This window comes from Neophocaena asiaeorientalis, unplaced genomic scaffold (assembly GCF_003031525.2).
Source record: "Neophocaena asiaeorientalis asiaeorientalis breed wild unplaced genomic scaffold, Neophocaena_asiaeorientalis_V1.1 scaffold1, whole genome shotgun sequence".
Lineage (NCBI taxonomy): Eukaryota > Metazoa > Chordata > Mammalia > Artiodactyla > Phocoenidae > Neophocaena > Neophocaena asiaeorientalis.
In genome coordinates, this window is record NW_020171981.1 from 672,792 (window position 1) to 673,176 (window position 385).

Consider the following 385-nt stretch of genomic DNA (forward strand, 5'->3'; position numbering starts at 1 on the left):
TACACAGCGCGCGAGCTCTCGCCAACACCCCTCCCAGCCTCGGTCGCTCTCTCCCTGCCTCCGCCCTTGGTGGCTACCTCCCCGGCGAGTGCACAGCGACGGCGGCCGCGGCCGGGCCCCAGGCAGCGAGGCGGGGCTGGCGGCGAGCACAGGGGCTGCCCCGATGGCCGGGTCACCCGGGAGTCCCAGCCAGCCCTCGCCGGCGGCCCCGAAAAAAAACGCAGGAGTGGCTGGGGGATGGGGGTGGTAGGGCTGGGAAATCCCGGGCTCCGGAAATCCCAAAGCAGGGCCTCAGTTTTCTCATCTGTAAAAAGGGAGGAGGGAAGGGTTGGACCAGCCTTCCAGCCCTGGCGTTTGTCATCCTGTGAGTCTCTAGATTTAAAAA